The sequence below is a fragment of the Haliaeetus albicilla genome, chromosome Z (genome assembly GCF_947461875.1).
Source record: "Haliaeetus albicilla chromosome Z, bHalAlb1.1, whole genome shotgun sequence".
NCBI lineage: Eukaryota > Metazoa > Chordata > Aves > Accipitriformes > Accipitridae > Haliaeetus > Haliaeetus albicilla.
In genome coordinates, this window is record NC_091516.1 from 24,880,811 (window position 1) to 24,902,283 (window position 21,473).

Genomic DNA, 21,473 nt, shown 5'->3' on the forward strand with positions numbered 1-21,473 from the left:
TCACCAGCCACCTGACAGAAAAGTCCAACACCCACCTCGCTACAACCTCCTTTCAGGTAGTTGTAGAGAGAGACAAGGTCTCCCCTCAGACTCCCCTTCTTCAGACTAAACAACCCCAGTTCCGTCAGCCGCTCCTCATAAGGCTTGTTCTCTAGACCCTTCACCAGCTTCGTTGCCGTGGTTTGGACACGCTCCAGCACCTCAATGTCTTTCCTGTAGTGAGGGGCCCAAAACTGAACACAGTATTCAAGATGTGACCTCACCAGTGCCAAGTACAGGGGGATGATCACTTTCCTAGTGCTGCTGGCCAGGGAATGTTTTCAGAAGCTGAGCAATAAAATCTTAACTGTGTATTTCTGATACAAGCCAGGATGCTATTGGCCTTCTTGGCCACCTGGGCACACTGCCAGCTCATATTCAGGCAGCTGTCATGTTTGTGTTCATTTAAGCTACTGTATTCAGAAATTATTGGGTAGCCCATCCAAGACTAATGACACAAACTAAAACTGAAGAGTCAACATTACCTTCAAAATTCTAGAAAGAATGCTGTTGCAGACAGCAGTGCTTAAAAATTCCTTTGCAGACTGAGTAAATAATACAGAATCCACATGGTTGCAGTGGTATCCTTTACATTTTTCTAAGAATGGGTATATATTCCTATCTTTCTTTAATTGTAATTCTAAGGGAATTTTTGATTGAAAAATGCTTTCCTAGACCTCTCCTGGTGTTATGCTGTGACACAGCTGGCATTACCAGTAATTCTAGTACATTATCCTTTGGTTAAAGTCTACGGAAGATACACAGTACAAAACCTGTCACTACCACAAGTCTGATCAAAGTTTGATATGAAAGTCACAGTTCTGTTGTGCAATTCCACATATATCAGCATAAAAACTACCTGTACAAGAGTGAAACAATGGTTCAAGAAGAAATTATTCAGAAGTAACCATACCATGTTGCGTTAAGACATATAGGAAACCTCTAACCATATTAGCATGATAAAAGTGCTGCCCAGTTCAGCACACAAATAATGGTTGAAGGGAAAATTCCCATTACGTTAATATTGATATGGATGTGCTGAGCACTAAGATTAACTAACTATACTAATTCTAAAAAACTTCTGTCCCTTCCTGGGTACCTACTTGCTTGTTCTCCTCTAAGAATCTTTGTTATTCCTAGTCACATGGCTACTGTGACACCCCATTCTTAGAGGGCAAGCAACGTCAACCCAAATCACATTAAATTCCTCCTCACCTTTCAAGACTTCTCAAACACACTAGATTTCACTGTGCCAAGGGGCAGGAAGAGACTCTTTTCTAGAGGGTAAGAGCCTTCAATGGACTGAGACAACTAATCAGGACAGTTTCACTTCAGGAGAAAATACTCTTTGAATCAGACTCCAAAACAGTGACAACCAGTGGAGGTGGTAATTATCATCTCAGTGAAAACAGTATTAGGCTCTACTATAGCAAATGATGTTTACAGTTTCTGTTGCTCAAATACCACAGAATAATGAGTTATTTGAAAGGAATACTGTTTTTTCCTAAAGTACAGTTTTCTCCTCAATAAAACCCGTCAGAAGATTTGTTTCTGCCTTGCAGGTGTCATTTAGCCAATTCAACAGTATTTTATAGCTTACAGTTCACAGGCTTTTTTAAACAAAAGACATGAATTAAACATATTTAAAAAATGCTGGCTTCTACATTTGTATGTCACATATGAAACGAAGCATGTGTCACAACAGAAAGGAAAGTTTAGACAATTGAACACAATTTTAAATACCTTATGAATGCTGCACACATCACTAAAAAAGTTACAGAATCTTTACAAAAGGCTATAGTATGAAGGATGGTGGGAGGGAACAGCCAAGAACTCTTCAAATTATCTCAATGGAATATGAACTTAACAGAAACTTGAACAGCAGCTTTGTCTATGTATAACCACAAACATATTTAAGGAGTTTTGGAAGGAGTAGCTATAATTTGAAATATATTCAATTTTTCTACAAAAATCACACTATTGCTAACACATTTAGAACCTGTTGTGCTTCCTCCCACCACCACATGAAAGAATAAATCCTACAAACTGCAAATTGTCCCCTTCCTCCCCTGCTTCAGTACAGTTGTATATTCTGTGAATTACAAATAAAACTAGGACATTGGCATTTCAAATTACAGCCTGCTGTTGTATCTGTATCTGTGTGCAATAACACTCTGCCTACGCAAAGCCAATGCAACATCAATGGGACAGAACACATTTAAACTCATTTGAAGTGTGAAGACCTCCTAGAGCATCAATTTTAGCCTGTTTTCACAATTAAAAAATCTACATCAGATATGTAGATAGGTATTAAGGTCCATGTGATAAGCAGGTTTCTCAACAGATATTTTACTGCAGCAATCCAGACATAAGGAATACATAAGAGCCAATCCAGTAAAGTGCTTAAACATTCATTTAACTTAAATAATATAGATAAATACACTGATTTGGGGGATTTCACTACTGTACAAACATGCTTAAATCCTCTCTGCCCCTGTGTTACACTCCTTTTAGAAAACATGATGGTTGTAAGGATTCAGTAAGGATTAGCACAAAGTATTAAAACACTGTGATACACATTTCTTGTTCTGTAGAAAATACAGCTTGACAACATCCATAATTAAAGAAGCCTTCACACTTACGATTTTATTGCTCAGCTTCTGAAAACATTTTCAGCTTTTTCGGTAACACATAAACCGATTTGTGTCTGAAGTTTCCTGACAGCAGCTTATACAAAAAGGCTACACTCTATCAGAGAAAACTGAAAGGACATCAAAACTGAATAGAAGCCGGAATAATTTGATGGAAAGAAATGGAATCAACTTTTTAATTTACAGGATGTTTAGCTCCACCTAATGGTTAGAAAGGAAAAGATTTTTCTGTCAGCCTATTTGCTATTTGAAGACACAACTAGGGTGCATCAAAGCAATAGACATCATTATATCAAAATAACATTACAAGTCGGACTTACATCAACAATAACCAAGAAACACCAGCAACTTTACCTCATACAATGAACAGCTGATGGACATTTGCTATCCTTGGAGCTATATCAACATTTAGCATGGCAGTTTCCAAAGAACAGGGCATGCTGACTGTTACTGCATTTGAACGTTAAATAATAGGAAATTCCTTACTGGGTGAAGATTGATAGCACTTGAGGGAACTACATGAACTTAAAGATCCGGTCATTATGTTCTGCTTTATTTGCCAAAGCTTTGTTCCATATTATACCAGTTAGTTGTGTAACATGCATTCTCTGGATAAAAACAGTCCTTCACGCATGCCACTCAAGAGATCTATGTACTAATTCATTAGGTACTTGCAGGTGGTTTTTTTCATCAGGTATGAACTTAGAGCATAGACCATCAGGCCAAGTCAGTGACATGCTGTGCATCTTTTTTTATGTAGATATACATAAATTCAGTATATACTCCAATGCATGTAATAGAAAACATCTTTCTTCTAAGTTTTGAGAAAAAAATGGGAAGGTACCAAGGGATGCATAAGCTGGGTTCTTATCATAAATAATTCAGTTTGAGTATTCTTGTGAACACTGCAATATGTAAGCTAAAAACATTCTCTCAAAGTGCCATAAATTACTAAGGAAGGTTTGAAATACTTTGTCCTTTTCAAAAAAATAATGCTGTTCTCACATATATAATATCTGAATACATATGTACTGTATCTTTACTAAGACGTATAGAATACCTTCAGTAGTGGTATGGAAAACCTTCTAGTATTACAGTAGTTTCCATCTCGTAATGTGGCTCTGGCTCTAGATACTAAGTCACCAAGAATGGGCAGATTTGGGCTTAGTTACAAATTTTCTATGAAGGACCTAAATACAGCTGAAATGTGATCGGACTTGTTTAGTCATTAGCTCCAGGGAGGGGTAATTCTGTCCCAAACTGTATGCAAGAGCAGATAACCTTTCCATGTTTCCCTACTTAGTAATTTGATGGCAGATGACTGTAGGTGACACTATTAAGAGTGCTCTTGCTCTGCTATCTTATAATAAGAGAATATCGAGAAAAACTAATAACATAACATAACCACACCACAAGATACTTCAAAAAGCATTTTATACTCTATTCTGTTAAATAGGATTATGGCTTAATGTTCATTCTAGCTGCAAATACCACTACTTTCTTTCCTTGGGAATTTATATGCACCTTCTATTTAAAAACAGAAAAAAAAACAAGAGGAGAAAACCAGCATTAGATAGGCAAGAGGAACAAGAAGACCCTAGAAACAGATCAACATGTGGTAACAGAAATACTTCTAATGAGCCAGAAAAATATAGAAAATAATGTTTTAAAAATTCTTAAGTTTGGTCAGAATTGAGAAGAAAGCTTGCCGTACCTAAATCATAGCTACTCCAACTAGATTTTTATTAGAATGCATTGTCGTTAATATTGCTTTAAAGATAGGCTGTTCTGCAAAATTTCGTAGGTGTTTAAAAGAAAACCAGTAAACTCATAATGGAATATGTGAAAGTATGGAATATACAATACCAGTTTCTCATTAAGATACTTGGTGATCCAGATTCTAATCACACTAAAGCTTGTTCACGTCTTTTTTAACAGTATAAGGAACCTTTCTATTTCTAGAGTTTTGCAAATAGGACAAATTATTACTTTGGGAATACACGTATTTTAGTGTACAAATAAGTAAGTTTAGACTTCAAGCTACAGTACAGAGCTATTCTGAAATTAATATTACTCTATATGTATTAAACTGTACCTATATGCTCGTAATATAAAACACCAAAGGAACAGGTTCTGCTGGTGTACAACAGTATCCAATTATGAACCTATAAAGCTCTTTATAAATATTATTCACACCATTATTTTAAATATAATCAAAATAACAAAAATGAATGTACTATTAATGGTTTATATCTTTCATGTTTTGGAAGTGCCAAAGAATACTATATTTATATAAAGTTTGAGCTCTCATCATAGATGATACATTAAAAAGAACACGAGTATCACTGTACTGCAGTAAGTACTTTAGAAGTTATATACCCACACAATGTCATAGAGCATGTGACATCAGTCCATGCTTTCAGTTAAATTTAGTTACTCTAAGCCTGTTGCGCTTGGGTGTGTGGTGGTGCATTTCTTCCCCTTTTCTGTGCTGATCTACAAACTCGGGAAGCCTCACTAGGCCTTAACATTTGTGTAAGGAGTTGGGCAGTTAAGTGTCCCTTGATCATACCAGGAACTCTTGCATGGAGCTGCACTGACCGTAGCAAGGACTCCTGTTGCCTGATGGAGGCTGGGGACAGGAGTAGGGGTAATTAGTCATTTCCTGACAATCTTGGGACATATCTCAGTCCTCTCCTGACAGTCTTGGATCATCCCGTATCTGAATCTTAAGTCATTCTCTGACAGCCTTGGAGCCTTCCTTATCTGAATCATAACTCATGTGAAACAGTACCAGTGCTACTGGAATCCCAGTAATTTGCTGATCACTAAAGCCAACCATCTCCCAAACCCATAAAGAATGGTACTAAGTGAGACCCTTTGGGCTCTCCTGGGCTGCAGCAGGCTGCGACCAGCATCTCCCTCTGAGTGGGACACCTCTCGAGCGGGATGCCTCTCCGAGCTCGCAAACTTTTCATTTTGCGATGATCGCACATCTGTCGCCGAAAGCCAACGAGGAGACTTGGGCTGATACTCTTTGCTCCTTGAGGCCCAACCCTTTGCCCGTTGAGAAAGATGCCGAAGCATTTGATGTGAATAGTTTCACTGAACTCAAGGGGAATTTTTAACAGATACACCTCTTTTACTTGCTTATATGTATTTCCCTCAGTATCTTTGTGCATGTGTGTGTGTACTAACCTGAATATTCTATAGCAAGTATATTACAAATATTGCTTTTCAAATCTATATTCAGAGTCACTGTCGTGAACTTTATTCAACTGTGAATGAGTCTCAGGCTGCTATTATACTCATAATCCCTGTAGATATAAACCATTGACCAAGTCTGAGACTAGGAGTTGACCCAGCCGCACCTAAACTCTTAACAGGAGTTTAGAAAGCAAGAGGGTCTCCTCTGAACCTCGTGACTCAACATGAGGGTCTCCCCTACCTTTTTACATTCTGGATCTCTGTAAAAAACACAAGAAATCAATTCTAACTCGATTTTTCTTTTTATGTTTCTCTTTTACCCTATTGCATCTTTGGTCTCTGTATACATAATTTTCGTTTGATCCTGACTTAATTTTCCTGTATATGTTTCATCCATGTATTAAGTAATAGACTGAACCTTGCCATCAAATTCTGTGAAGTCGTGCTTTTATACAAACTCCTATTAAATATTTTTTTTATTAACACCATTGGAGGTGATTCTTTAAGCGGTCCAAACCACTCCTTTTCACGACAGGGCGACACATAAGCAAGGCTGACTACCTTACCAACAACTATCAGGCAACTATTTCTGAACTAATTCGTATCAGTGTATTTCACCCAGTGCTAACCATACATTTTTTCCTGCTATTACTCATTTTATTTGTAAAATAACATTTGCTTTCGGACAATTCAAGGAAAATCTGTTGTTTGTATGTGTTTGGATTGTCTGAGATTGAAACAAAGTCTTCACAGAGGTTTGCAATGTTTCATGTGTAAACCCATACAACAGTTAAATGAAGTCTGAAGACATTATTTAACAGGGATATATTTTTCTATTTCAGTCCTAAGTTTTCTAGTTAGTCAATAATAACATAAAATTTTAACAATACTTTGCATTTTTTATGTGGTTTTATCTTGCTATCTCACAATGTTACAGAACATATTATTTATACAAGATTATGATTAGAATAGACAGATTAAGGAATTTATACAAGCTAGTTTAAAAGGCCAGGAGAAGGAGTAGAAATACAGTGGCTGTGTGTATTTCTTGTGCCTTTGTGTTATGCTCTGCCTATTAGATTTTGCTGTTTCCTGAAAATTAACATTCCATGTAAATGAACAGCATGTATCTGGAACATATCTGCACATTTTACTGCCAGATAGCACCAATATGATCATATACCTAGGCTGTCTCTTAGTTATGTGACATGTAACAAAATCAGGAAAGAAGTGGAGAACTGTAGCAAAGATTCAGTGAAAAAGCACAATGAGTGGTTTCTCTTCTGAAAACAGCAAAGAAATGCATGGAGCAAAGAGAACACAACCTTCTAAGGTCATGACTGAAACCACCACCCATGGTAAACTGCAGAGAACTCTTATTTATTTACTTCGGAAAGGTGAAAGGCTGAGTCACTCCTGAGCCAATGACATAAACCCTGGGTAGGGACATACCCTACCTCATTCCTCACTCATCTGATGCCAGAAATATGTTACAAGATCCTTCTCCCCAGCTTTTTTAAGCAGGTGATAAATAACTTGAACAGAGAGGCCTCTGGGAATGCTGCAGTCTTTTATGTTCAAATGAAAACACCAGTACCTGAGAAAACAAAAGGGCTAGGCAGCATTCATCTAGCTGTTTACCTGTGGAGTCCTGAAAGACAATCACTTCTGTACTCTAGGACTCTCCAACAGAATCAAATATTCTTTCTACACACAAACCAGCCTCTTTACCCAGTCTATTCTCACAGCTGACTTCACACCCTTTTCCCTGTAAAGCACTTTGTGAATGAAAAAGGAACTATGAAAGGAAAAAAACCCACCCAAACACATACACACACATTTGCTGTATTTACATATGCTCTGGAACATGGGACCAAACTCCATTATTCACATTGAATGATATTTTTTCCCCTTGAGGGAAGGGTCTCAGGTAGGTGCTTCAAGGATTAAAAGCATAACAGTGGACTTAGCTTCTAAGTCCACTTACCCCAAATGTAAATCGTTAAGTTTTTTTGTAGAAACCTGAACTGTCTGGATGAGGCAGCTCTACCTGCTGTCCCACACCTCCAAGAGTACTTATCTGCTTCCACAGTAATGAGACCTGCTATGAGTAAGCAATTGCTTTTCAGAGGTACTTTCTGAAGGACTCCTTAAGCTGACTTACTAGCTTGGGAAAGGAATCCCTTTGCTGACACCTTTCTTTTGCTAGCAAAAGCATTTGAAACCACAAGAAAACTAAACCTGTGGGTTTGCGGGTTTTTTTTATTACATTAGTTGCCTAGCTTTATTCACTCCACAAGAACATGAGCTGTCTTGCCAGCATAAAAGAGGTGAGAAGAGAACCAAGAACTAGGCACTGGGATGTGATGGAGGCATCCCCCATTGGCTTGAAGTGTTTGTGGAACCACAACCTGAGTTAACAGGTCTCAGATTGCATTAAGACGTCTGTCCCTGCAGACATGCTAAACACAGTCTTCGTTAGTATGTAACCAAAGATCCTAGCACGAGAACTGCTTAATCGAAAGCTTTCCCCCTCATATGTATCCTCACACAGTAGGATGGCTGAGGACACGTGGCTGTCACTGAGATTAGATAATGGGCAGTAAAAGGGAAGAAGTGTCTAGAGGAGGGGTAGAGTCAGAGGACAGAAAAGTAGTGAGAAATCTGCAGTCAAGCAGCAGTGGCCTGTGGTTAACTCTCAGGGAGAAACCCCCTCACTCCCAGTGAGGAGTAACTGATGCTATACAGCTCCCAGATGCCTGGGTTCATACTCAAAGACTCTCACAATAGCTTTAGTCCCCAGCCACCTCCCCGCTCCCTTCTCAGACGGCATTTTGCACCTCCCTAGTGTAAGAATTGTTGCTCCTTTAATACTTAAATGAAAACAGCAATATAATGATAATGTTTATGTTTACTTGCCTCCATTTCCTTTTCTGTTTTGTTCAGTTTTCTAGGAGCATGTCCATTTCCAACAGTATCTGTGAGACTTAACAAGGAACATACTATTAATATAGGCAAAGCTTTCCGCATCTACCTTTTATCTTTCTGTTAAGGATAGATAAAATAACAAATTAATTTTACTCAGTGTTAGGCACTTCCAATCAGTCCTCAGAGGACCAATGGAAAGCTAGTTGGGTAGGCTCTATTTTTTTAAATAAATGAGCTAAATGTTGTAGTTAATCATGGATGTTGAAGCCAAGAAAAATCATTACCTCATATCATCTTTTTCAGACTACACAGGAGTAAACAATGCTTCCCAGAAAAGGAGCCAGAATTTAAGTATCTACCATCTATCAGTTATTATTACATGGTAAGGAACCATGTCTTATTTCACATCTGAGTTTGTATGGCATTATATTCCAGCTGTTATTTCTTGTTGCTTTTCTCTAAATTAAGAAGTCCTATTTACCCTTTGTGAAGGTACTTATTTATTCTAATCAAGTCAACCCAAATCTTTTGATAAACTGAGCAAGTTAATGATCTTTTAGTCTCTTTGTAAGACATCTCCTCCAGATATTTTCAATATATTCAGCTGAAATAATAGCATCTCTAAACTAAACTATATATCTGTTTTCTCTAACACTGCCCTTTTCAGTGTAAAATACTAATAGATATCTTGGCAACACAGTATTCCCCAAGGACAGATAACTATTTCTGCCCCAGACTATCAAAATTATCTGTTTAATATGAATCACTTGGATATTCTCCTTACCTCGACTGTTATTTTATGTATCTGTTACACACATTCTATAATGTGATTACAAGTGAAAGAGAAACCAAATCAAGTTCACAGTCACTTTGCTGTCCTCATTGTATTCCAAAATTCTAAATGGAACAGAAGTAGTTATCTGTGATGACTATTATGACAAAAACAGTGAAGACTTAAGATATTGAGAATTTCAGGGTCTACGGTACTGAACTGGATACAAGAAATGCGTTTTCTTGGAAAGTAAAAATGAGGTTATGTTACTAAAACAGCCAATAAGATCTAGGTAAATACCTACAGGTCATAAGTCAGGTTAGATAGGCGAGGGACAGAGTGAGTCAGCATAAACTGACCTGAACTTTAAAACAAAATTCATGTTCAGAAATATTCATATTAGGATAGGATCAATTATCTCATCAATTACAGGCAGATCAAAAATCACACAAATCACAAATCTGACTGCACTTACAAAACAGCTGTCTTTGTGCATTTTCACTCATGTGGGCTGGCTGGTCAGGTTCGACATGCAGCAGCACATGGAACATTCAGTTGAGTAGAGAAAGTGGCTGTTGAGTAACAGCAAACCCAGGAACCTGCTAAAATATACAAAGCAAAAGCTAACAGCGAAGACCAGACAATGCAGAGCCCTAGCAGAAACAAACATTGGAAGAATCTTGTGCTTATTTAAAACCCCATTTTCTATAGGTCGCCCAAACCAAGAGGTACCATGCTCCGTCCTGTTTAGCAGGAGTAACCTCTCTTTTTTGACTGCTGGGGACTCATATAAGAAATAACACTCAAGGGAATCATAAGCATTTTGAAAACAATTCTAAGACCCGTTATCTTCCAAGATGGACACAGACAGACTGTAACTGAAAGCTTTTAAAGGTAAAGGGAACATGTTTCCAGAAAAATAAACATAGAAAGCCTTAAAAAGATATATTTCGCAAAATCCTGCCACGTTTTATGCAGAGAAGATTGAGATAACTTGATTTTTTAAATGAATAACTTCAAAGTATTCCTGAATTTAGGCCAGTATTTTAAGCAGCATGTGTTAATTAGTCAAAGATGACTGTATAAAGAAAGGGATCCCTCTGCTCACCTGCTGGTAATTACAAAGACCTTTCCAGCACGAAGGGCCTGTCTAACTTGGGGTTTGATCTCATAACACAGTGACAACTAGAGAAAATTTCCAAGACTGGACTGAAATTCTAACACTTTCAGACAAAATGGTGTTTTTCAGATAAATGGGTCTGCTGAAATAGCACTGTCAATTACAATTAAATTTTTAATTAATCAGATACATGTTTTAACCTGAAGCTATGTATGAAAATGACTGTGTGCTTACCTCGTCTCTGTATGTCACTAATTAAATTATTAAAGCCAGAAAGAGCTTGTGAATCTTCAACTTCCAGTCCATATCATACAGTCTGAGTGAATAAATTGTGAAATCATAACCAGCTGTACAGTAAGATGAAACACTTGGACTCAGAGCTTTCTATCTTATACAGCTATTCAAAAGTAAACAAGGATCAGGATCTTCCACATACTACACTGACAGCATTACTTCAAGCAATTTTTAACAGACTGCGATTAGCAGAACTCCTTGGAACAGCAGGCAACCACCCCTTTGTTCATCTTCATTATCCCCTTTCTGGAGAAAACTCCTACTCCAAATGTCAATTCCAAAAGCCAGAGAAGATGAAGTGGTCTCTGATGTCATGTCCCTAATTCATATGACTCTGGAGGCAACTACAGGATTAAGGAATGAAATCTTCCAGCAGTTATGAAGAAATTATCAAGTGCTCAGTCAGGAATCTGTAAAGGGAAGCTCTTTTTATTCCCAAGGACTCAAAGTAAGCTTATCACAGACTCAATCCGCATAAATCCTTACCTATGTGTGTCAGAGGCACCCAGAGTAAACAAATTATTTGCTCCAATGAGGCTAAAGGATCAGGCCCTCCTGGAGCTGTAGATCTGACAGCTGGTGACAAATCAAAGTCAAGACAATTCTTGAATACTCTCCAAACCTACCTTGAATAGGATTTTTTGTGCTACTCAGATGGAAATGAAATGGAATGATTTGCTATAACGTAAAATTCTTAAATTACAGGTTTTCAGCATCAGTCACAAGCTGCCTGGCACATGCATGCTACTGAGTATTATTTTTTAACAAAAAAAAAATCATTTTTAAATTATCTGCTCCTCTTAGATAATAAGGGCAGGATGGATCACGAAACTCAAGATATTCCAGAAAAAACTATTATTTTAGGTGCAAGGATCAGAGCTAACCTCTCTGGGCCAGAGAGGTACAAAGAGACGTAAATTAGCTGCCTTTCTCTTAGCCTCATTCTCTCCTTTGGGTAGATGGAATTTAATGATGGCATGACCAATGTAGTGACACACGTCTGAGGTTACAGCAACGCCACTGCCCGCTCCGTCTCTTGTCTTGTGCTTGACATTGGTGTTTCACGCCAGTCACCGAGGCCTCGGCCGTGTCTTCCCAGGGCCCCGTCAGGTTGCTCTGGCCGTGGCAGATGTCTCCAGGCACACAGAGCAAGGGGTCTTCCCTCATGCCCTTCTGGTAAACTGGAATAACGTTGGCTAGCTTCCAGTCAGTCAGCAGGGACCTCCCCAGACTCCCAAGACCTCTGGTACATGACTGAGAGGTGTCCTGCTGTAACATCTGCTCCCTCCTTCAGTACTCTGGGATGAATCCCCTCAGGCCCCATGGAGTTACAGACATTCAGCTGACACAAGTGCTCCCTTAAAACTTCAATGAAGTGCACTCCTGGCCTCCCCAGGGCCCAGGCGTGCCCCCCGGAACTTGTCTCTACTGCTACGGCTTGCCACCTGAACAGAAAATGCACCGAGCACCGATCGGGTAATGAGAATCACCTACAAAGCGAGCAGCCTTGTCCGGGCTGACGGCTGAAACGACCCGCCGAAGCCCCTTTCTGACATTTTCTTTTCTGGTGCAAACCAACACCTGAGAGAAGCTCCAGCCGGGGCGCAGCCCGGCGCCAACCGGGGACGGCACCCCACAGATCCTTAACCCTCACCCCGCTGCCTGCCTAGCGGGGTCCCCCGGGCTGGCCCCCTCTGCCTCACGCACACCCTCTGCCTCCCCGCCGCGGGGCCCAGGCAGGCAGGCAGGCAGGCAGGCAGGTGCCCGGGCTGAGGCGGCGCAGGCTGCCGAGCGCCGGGCTCTCCCTGTCGCAGCACTCCGGCTCCCGCCGTCCGCCGCCCGCGGGCGCCCCCAGGCCGCAGCAGCGACTCCGGGCGCGCTGCGCGCCCGCTCGCCTGCCCCGCCACCGCCTCCTTTCGGGGCGGGCCCTGGACCCGCCTGTAGGCGTTTGCGGGGGAGAAAGTAACATGGTGGCCGCGTCGTCCCCAGACAGGAGCGGCGGCGGGTCCGGTGGCTCCTGAGGAGGCGGCGGGCGCGGAGAAAAGCTCCAGGCCGGGAGCGCCGCCACCCTTGGGGCGGACGAGGGGCGCCCGGTGGCGGCTGTCGGCGGGGCGAGCCGGCGGCAGGTGAGCGGCCGCGGGAAGGAAGGGAGGCAGGGAGGGCGCCTGACAGGCGGGGAGCGGGCGCTGGACCTGGCGCCTCGTCCGCCTTCCACCGCCCCCTCCTCGGGGCGCGGCACGAAGCCGGCACTCCGGCGGGGGGGACCCCTCTCCTCCCCCCGGCCCCTTCCCTCTCCCACCTCGGGAGGAAACCTCCCTCCTCGCCGGAGAGGGAAGGACGCTCGGCGCGTTCCCCTGGCGCCGAGTCGGTCCCCGGGAAGGGCTCCTTCCTGCCCTGCCCTGCCCTGCCCTGCCCCGGCAGAGCTTCCGCGCTGGGGCTGGCCCTTACCCGGCACCGCGCGGGGCCGGCAGGGTGGAGGCGGTTTCTGGGCTTTTTTAATTTTAGTTATTATCGTGATTGTTGTTAAATTCCCTGCTCCTGTTCCGGCGCGGCCGTTCCTCGGGGAGCGCTGGGCTCTCCGGGCGGCGCCCGGCCTGCCGCGGCCGCGGGCGGAGAGGGGCGGCGCAGGTGGCAGGCGCTGCAGGTGAGTCCCCGGGCAGCTCCCTCCTTGATTTCTCCATTTTTCTCTCCCTTTCTGTGCCCCGGCTCCTCCCCTAGGCTGCGGCGTCAGCGGATTTAACCCTTGCGGGGGACGGAGGCGAGGCGAGGCGAGCTCCTGGGCAGTGCTCGGGCGGCGGCGAGCGCCCCGGGCGCTTAGTGCGCTGTGCCCGCAGTGAAGCCTTAGCGCTTCTGGGCTGTCGGGGCTTACTCCGTGTCGAAACGGAGACGGCGGACGAGGGCGTCGTGGCTGTTGGAGGGATGTTTGAATAGCAGGGGTCGTCCCTCCCCTCCCTGCCCCGCAACCCGGTGATAAAGGCACCATTCGCAATAGTCATGCTACGTTTCGGAAGCTGATTGGATCAGTAGGATGTTATAAAACTTGAAGATTAGTACTGCACATTTTAAAAAAAGAGGAAAAAACTAGAGCCATAACTTTTAATCAACCTGCACTATCATCCAGGGATATCTGATGTGTCTTTGCTGCATGACTGGATAATCTGTGTAGCAACAGGATCTGGTGATATGCTGGGGCCTCCGTATGTCAAACAGGGAAAAAATATTTACAGAAGCTGTCACAAGCTTTAAATGTGATGTAAGCTGATTAACTGTGCTGTTAATGCCAAACACGATTGATCTTCTGAAGTGTCCAAGCACAACTTAACATACTGTTCGCGCTGCAATCTCAGAAAGGATGCAAAAACTGAACAAAATTCTTTACATCTAAATTAAATGCCAGTTCTATACCAGTCTTTTTAATGCAATTTTCTCTTTTGCTGTTAAGATCCGGCATGCTGCAAACACACACTTGTGTGATTTCAAACTTAATGCCTGTGGCTAGACTTTTAGACCTGCGTGAGGGCTTAGCTTGTAAACAAACAGGACGTTTGATCTTCTTTCTTCTTTTTCTGTAGGCTGTGTTAGTGTGAATTCTGGTGACTTCTGTAGTATTTTCTTGGCTTATTGTGATATATTTAAGAAAGCTAAATCTTAGCCTGCACGTGGACATGTTAGTAAAAAGAAAATTATTTGCTTTTAGTTGCTTTTGTTGGCTATTTTTTTGTGTAGACTAAAGACAAAGTTAGTAAAAGTTTTTGCATCACTCTTTTTAAGGTAGCATGTTAGAAGTTAAGGCAGTAAACGTTCTCTGTGTTCTTGGGGAAAAAAATAATGATAAACTGCAAATTACTTCATACCTGTTTGGAAAATGAAAGGATTTTTATTTGTTTTTTTTTTTGTAAAAAGCAGTTATGACCAAACTTAAGTGACTAACCAGACTAGCATATATATTTCAAATGCTTGGCACAAAGGACGCAAGCTAAAAAAAATCAAACCTGTTAGATAGCTTGAGAATGCCTTTATTATAAATGTGACTCTAAGTCTTTTTTGAGAATTTTTTAAAATAATTGGTTGAAAGGCTGCTTTTTAAAATTCCAGTGGATATGAAATGCTAATAATGCATTCTGTCTTGAGTGGTGCAATTAAAGAGTTCAGTAGAAACCAGAAATGTAAGTATTGGCTTGCCTACGTGACTTCGGACTTCTGTGTTAAAACGAGTACTAGCACACATAGAAACTTATTATTCCTAAATTCTCAAAAAATGGATTAAGAAAGAATTCTTATAAATTAAGGTGGGCATTTTCTTAAATACTTATGGATAACTATGTCCTGATTCTGTCTGGGATATTGTTAATTTTCTTTCTAGTAGCTGGTATAGTCATGTTTTGGATTTAGGATGAGAAAAATGTTGGTAACACACTGATGTTTTCAGTTGTTGCAAGTAGTGTTTATACTAAGTCAAGGATTTTTCAGCTTCTCATGCCTGGCCGGCAAGAAGGCTGGAGGGGCACAAGAAATTGGGAGGGGACACAGCCAGGGCAGCTGACCCAAACTGGCCAAAGGGATATTCTGTATGATGTGATGTAATGTCCAGTATATAAACTGGAGGGACCTGGCCTTGGGGGCGGATTGCTGCTCAGGAACTGACTGGGCATTGGTCGGTGAGTGGTGAGCAATTGTATTGTGCATCACTTGTTTTGTATATTCCATTTCTATTATTATTATTGTTGCTGTCATTTTATTATTGTTGTTATTATCATTATTATTATTATTTTCTTCGTTTCTGTCCTGTTAAACTATTCTTATCTCAACCCATGAGTTTTACTTTTTTTTTCCCCCGATTCTTTCCCCCATCCCACTGGGTGGGGGGGAGTGAGCGATTGGCTGTGTGGTGCTTAGTTGCTGGCTGGAGTTAAACCACGACAAAGTATAATGTTACATTTGGCTGTTCCTTCTTAGGTTAAGGTTGGGCTCTCTATTATAGCCCAAAGTAAACGTAATGAGAACTTCTTGGACCATGTCTTACATGTTTGTTTTCTTACTTGAAGATTGTGGGGGGGATTTCTTTCCGATCAACTTTTGTATTGTTTTGAGTGAAAACCATCTAACTTAAGCAAATTTGGCATATCCAAATGGTGGTATGGATAACATCCCTCTTACTCAACATGTATGAATTCTCATTTGGAGTAGCAGTGCTACATATTGTTGAAATGTAGTGCTTGAAATGGTATCTTTTTAAGCTTCGTTCTTTCTTAAGTCTGCCTTTGACCAGCAGAGAATTTAATTTGGAATTCAACCTCGATATGCTTTAAGGACAAATAAGTTCCAGTGTTAGCCTTGATGCATGTGTTTGGGTTTGTTTAAAAATACAGTAGGAAAAAAGTTTCGGCAGAATGAGGTAGGTAAGGTGTATTGCCAAAGCTGTAAGAGGAAGATAAGATAGTCTTTCGACTGTTATGTAAGATCAGATGTCTTATTTGTTAAGCTTTCAGATAAATTTTAATGGCAGCCGTAGGCATAGAGCAGTATGTGTAAAGACTAGCATGTTTGGTGGTCTTCTTACTGCTTTCATGTAGCAGTGTCTCCTTTTCTGACTGACTTCGCTTTCTGTCTGAAATAACAACAAAAAGCACCTGTAGCCTCTAAATGTGGCATCTTTTTGTTTAAAGGTAGCTTGCACTGTAGAAATCAATGTGGTAGAACCTTTTTTTTCCTGTGCTTGCTAGTCATGCCAAGGTATGGATTACCGACCTTCAACATGCTGCTTTCTTGAGTAATATTCAAGATACAGAAGATCTTGGTGTAGGTGACCTCTAAAATAGTTCGTGGCAATCATAGTCATAGTTATTAAATGGCTTCCCATGTGACTTGCCAGATAGTTGTCCATTACCGCTTATTCAAATCTGTAAAATGAGAATCAGTTTGCTGTACTGTGCAGCATGAGACCTGCTGTCCTCCTGTAGGGCTTCAGACTATAAACTGAAGTCTTTGGATTTTTTTATCTACTTTTGAGCTTCTGTCTTGCTACAAAAATCATCCCTCTGCCAAAATTGTTGCCCTCAGTTATGCAGAAATTCTTTCCCACTGGATGAAAAAGTAGTGTTATTGGAAATACTCCACCCCCATGATAATGAGAGTGCTTTCTTTTTGCAGATTTGTGGAGATAAAGGCTCACAACTCTGCAAATGATTGTTAGAAGCGAAGTGAGTTAGTTCAAGACTGTTTCTGGACTACAACATAGGTTCTGGTAGAGTGTGGCGGTTTCGTGTTCAGTTATTCTTGTGACAGCATCTGTCACAAAATGTACGCATACAGACTTATTTATGCTAACGTTTCAGGAATACAGTTACATTGTGCTATGCATTCCAAGCTGGAATAGAGCAGAAAGTTTTATCTTGGTTTATACCTCACTCTAGTCCTTTCTTTCTGCTTACAGGCTCTCCAAGGCTATAAATGTGGTCCTGATGCTTACTGTTTGCTTTGGCAGAAGGAAACTTGAAAACAGTTTTCAGAATAGCAAAGATTATAATGATGTTCTCTGTTTATGCATGTGACTCTTTGTTCTAACTTTTTTTTTTTTTGAAGAGCAGCAAACTCAAGACTGTTGATGCAGGGAACAGTAAAAATGTACCCATGACTTCTTGCCTAAAAGGTTGGCTTGCATGTCATTAAACATCCCATTTGCTTTGTTTCAGTTAAGTGCAGTGAGCCAGTTTTGCCTTATTCTGCTTTCATCTTCACATTTTGTGACACTTCAGTTCCTTTCCTTTACTCTCAAAAACCTCTCTAAAGAGACTTGATGCTTTTCAAGCATCAACCAAGAGCCTGTGTTTTTCTGTCTAAAAGATGTTAAAAATAGTGTAAATCAGGGATTGACTTGCAAATTAAGTTGTTCAGTTCTGGCAGCAAAAGCTAAGTTTACAATTACAAGTCTCCAAAGTAGTAGAAGCTTTCTTCCTGTTGAAATGAAAGTGTTTTCCAGTGGTGAATGGGTTGCAGCTCTACTACAAAACTTAGCCATTTTTCACCAGACTGGCAAAAAGCCCCATGTTTTTGCTTTTTCTCTGAACCTACACATTTCAGTGATAGATTTTGCCTTTATAATTAATTAATTACAGCCTTTGATCAGTAAAGCTTAAAGTGAAGTCTAACCACTGATGCATTCTTCAGTGCTCCTCTTCCCCTTTGCAAGTCTTTCATGTTGAGGCATTGTGTGGCTAGTGAAAGCAAGACTTTTTTTTTTATTTTTTTTTTTTTTTCCTTACCCCTGTTGGGCAACCCAGTGTTGCTATTCCTGGTGTCACATAACAGGGCTCCAGCCTTCTTTGTTATTCTCTGGGGAAGAAACTATACTCTCACCCAGATAAGAAACCTGATGTAGGTAGATGTCTTGTGAGTAAGATATCCTGCAGCCATGTCTATATAATGTGTAAACTATATCTTTCTGCTTTAAGAAGGGATAAAAGTGGGGCCTAAGTTGGGAGAAAGAGAACCACAACTAGAGAGCAGCTACCTAGGAGCAGCACATGAAGAAAAAGAAGTTCAAGCACTTAGTATTTCAGGAAAAGCAAGAAATCAAGGCAGCTATAGCTATATAGTTAAGCCCTGAAGCTTCTGCAGGATATCTATCTTGGTCTAAGAGAAAGTTATAGAAAGGAAAAATAAGATAAACTGCTGTGTCACAGCAACAGGTTATTCACCTGGTTACTGTAACCATTGAATGGGTCTATTGCAAAATATGAAAACCGGTGTGGCCAGTTCTCAACAGTTAATCAGCCAACAACCCTTGGAAGTAACAGAAGCAGCTCGCCTAGACGAGGGAGTCTTTTGTACCTATGCTTTCATTGTTTTCTTGACACTTGAGTTTTCCCAGTAACATTTTAAGTAATGAATGAGCCGACCATAATGAGAATGTAAACTGCTGGGTATCTAGATGTAAGTGGCAGAAAATTGTTGTGTTTGAAGGTAATATGAACTTAAGTACACCGAGGTTTGTTTTTTGTTGAAGGCATAGGCAATATTTTTTGCAGGTTGCCTTAAAACAAATCGTAAAAAATAAGCTGTGTGTTTGCCAGAGGAAATACTTTCAAGGAGGTGGATAGCCTGAGAAATGTTTGTTGTATGTAAAATGTGTGTCTTGTACCTGTTAAGCTTCTGAAACCACCAAAGATGTGACTGAAGAGGGATATTGACAGAAACTAAGTTTAGCCTGGGGAGACCCATCTTTCTCAGCTCCCTTCTTCCCCTGTTATCCACCACTTACTTTTTAGGGGGAATTCCCAATGAAAGCCTGACTTTAGGTGCTCTCAGTGATCATTTGAAGCTTCTCTTCCACTTCCTATAGAAGGAACCTGGGAAAGCTAACCATGTGAGGTTAAGTTTAGTTTTCTGAATAGGTCTCACAAATATCTACGAGTAAAATTTGGATTTGGCAGGAGGAGGAAGAGTACAAGCCATTTTCTTATAGGCTAAGTCATGAACCACTGTGATGTATGGATGTGGTTTGTTAATGAATGGGAGCAGTATGCCTCTTATTGGTCACATCCAGGTTTGTTTTCAGTTCTGACTATTAAAGGGTAAGCAGGACATAAAAGAGGAAACTTTCTAACTGCATAAACATGTTACTGTTTTCTCAAAGCTGTGATGAAACCAGAAAAAATCAAGTCTACATGTCTCCTGTACAATGTTTACTTGACTCAAAATGAATTCTTGCAGTTAGAATCATCAGTGAAAGACTTGAGTTTCTTCTGACCTTAAATTCTTGCATAACCTTGGGGATGCATCCTTACTTAGCTTTTTTTTTTTTTTTTTTTAGTTATGCCTCAGGCTTTAAGTAGTAATTCTCCCTGTATAAGACTGTTTATGTTTTGTTACCTGGATAAAGTATAAGTGTATCACTAAAGTTTTCCAATACTAATAAACTATGTAGGAAAACTTGCAGTTGTACTGGTATAAGAAAATCACGAGTCATAAATAGAATAGACTTTGCAAATAAAAAATTGCTTTTGCTGGTGGTGGTGTATTTACACAGTGGCGTATGCCAGAATACCTGTATGTCTCTGAAGAGCAGCATTCTTTTGTGCACTCCTGGCTGTGCTGGTAAAGTTCTAGAAATAAACCAAACCTACTTTATGCATAATAAAAGAAGGAGTATGTTGTTCAAGATTGGGTAGAACATGTAGAAAGTTTGCCTTTGAAAAAAGGCACAGTATGTGACCCATGCTTTCTTAAAAAGGCAGTGTCATTTCAAACTCTGATGTATATACTTTGTTGCATTTCTGCTTTGAACTTCTTTTGTTTTGTAGGCATCTTCTTGTAAGATAATTACATGTGAAAGCCTTAAGTTCCTTTGGGTTATGATGACTCATTCACCGTGAATGTAATGACTAATGTGACATTTCAGTTTATTTAAAAAAAAACAGAACAAATCTTGCACAAAGACATTTACAGCTTTTTCATCTTCGTTCTGTGAGATTCAGATGTACAGTGTATGCACTGTTAATCTCAAAGCCTCTCCTTCTTAGTCTCTTTGATCTAACTGATTCTGCTAGGGAAAAAAAATCCTATTAAATAAGTCACTCCTCTAATTTTAAACTGTTTTCCTAGCTGTATTAATAGCCAGATGATGCACAAATCTGAGAAGGGAAACTGCTTTGAGCCTCAAGTGTGTAATTGTCTCTTGCACCTTTTTAAAAATCTTATCCTTAACTGGTATGCTTGCTGGATTGAACATCTGCATTGAAATACTTTGCATTTGAGTTGTCCAGGTTGGTAAGTGCAAAACTATCTTATATCACTCCATTTGTATCCCTACTCTTTTTGTCTGTATGGAGTATTGATGCTGCCCTAGACCTGTTAAAAAATGACAGAGGATGAAGAAAAAAAAAAGTAACGATTTAAAACTGTATGGTAGAGGGCTGTGTAATGCCCTTTCTTTTGAGCAGGGGCTGAAATGCTGGTAGCCCACCTCTCAGATAAATCCTCTGACTATGTAACTGTGGTCTCACCTGCCTCTTCCCAGAGCCAGTAATATGTTAAAAGATCGCAGTGGAGCAGTATCAGTAGAGGAGAATGAGGATGTTCCACTACTGTATACTTGGGAGCAGATTGTGAGGGCTGGCATACTTTTTTTTTTTTTTTTTTTTTTTTTTTTGCAAAGGAAGAAATTGTGAATTCCACTCTACCCTGTGCAGAAAAATTAACGTAGGGGTCTCAAATGTTTTGTGCTTGCCACAGAGACTGAGCATTGAGTAGAGAGATGGGACTGTGTTGTTGTGTAAGATGTATGGGAACAAATCTTGGGAAAGGATGTCTGAATTTCCAAACAGTTTGGAAAAAGCTGAGATCAGCCCTATAAGGAAAATTGAATTAATCTGTTCCTAGACAGTTAAATTAGAAATAGAAATGCTAACAGTTGTGAATTATATCCACAAAAGTCATAGCCTGCTTTAGGAAACCAGATTTT

General features: G+C 40.4%; 1 protein-coding gene and 1 long non-coding RNA gene across 6 annotated transcripts in view; one reads left to right on the plus strand and one right to left on the minus strand.

Moving 5' to 3' along the window:
* Positions 1–8,780: 8,780 nt before the first annotated feature.
* LOC138683764 (uncharacterized) lies at positions 8,781–13,831 on the minus strand. Of its 3 annotated transcripts, none has more exons than XR_011323202.1 (3): positions 13,460–13,831; positions 10,073–10,199; positions 8,781–8,883 (listed from the first exon to the last, which is right to left on the minus strand). It is a non-coding gene; the product is annotated as an uncharacterized lncRNA (long non-coding RNA). The 3 variants fall into 3 exon arrangements; XR_011323201.1 differs by having other exon boundaries at positions 10,073–10,196; positions 13,311–13,830; XR_011323200.1 differs by having other exon boundaries at positions 13,311–13,830.
* Positions 12,944–21,473, plus strand: part of DENND4C (DENN domain containing 4C) — a 78,747-nt gene continuing 70,217 nt past the window's right edge. For 2 of the 3 annotated variants that reach the window (XM_069776027.1, XM_069776029.1), the window contains exon 1: positions 12,944–13,137. The gene's annotated coding sequence lies outside the window, so the exon portion shown is untranslated. Of the gene's footprint in view, positions 13,138–13,556; positions 13,656–21,473 lie in introns of those variants that run through there. The other variant, XM_069776028.1, reaches the window with a different exon arrangement.